The 280-nt window shown below is 24.6% G+C and overlaps 1 protein-coding gene across 1 annotated transcript in view; it reads right to left on the reverse strand.

Annotated features, from left to right (window-relative positions):
* Positions 1-280, reverse strand: part of LOC108691768 (voltage-dependent calcium channel type A subunit alpha-1-like) — a 128,455-nt gene that overhangs the window by 18,683 nt on the left and 109,492 nt on the right.

Genomic DNA, 280 nt, shown 5'->3' on the forward strand with positions numbered 1-280 from the left:
TAATTTTATTGTGAGCAGATTATATCATAAATATTTAGTCTCAAGTATAATTTGTTTGTACTATACAAACAATCCCAAGTATTATTAAGCAGCATCTCTTTGCAATCGCAAAATAAATTGAATTGAAAAATTACAAAAGTCCATGCGATATTTTGGCGAATTATGACATTATTTTGCAGCGCATATTAAGTTTAATTTTTATAATTTCTTCTGTTTGTACTCTTTAATCTAATTCTTCTTCTCTTTAAGATTTTAAACGCTTTACAAAATTTCTATATAT

This window comes from Atta colombica, unplaced genomic scaffold (assembly GCF_001594045.1).
Source record: "Atta colombica isolate Treedump-2 unplaced genomic scaffold, Acol1.0 scaffold52, whole genome shotgun sequence".
In the NCBI taxonomy this organism is placed as follows: Eukaryota; Metazoa; Arthropoda; class Insecta; order Hymenoptera; family Formicidae; genus Atta; species Atta colombica.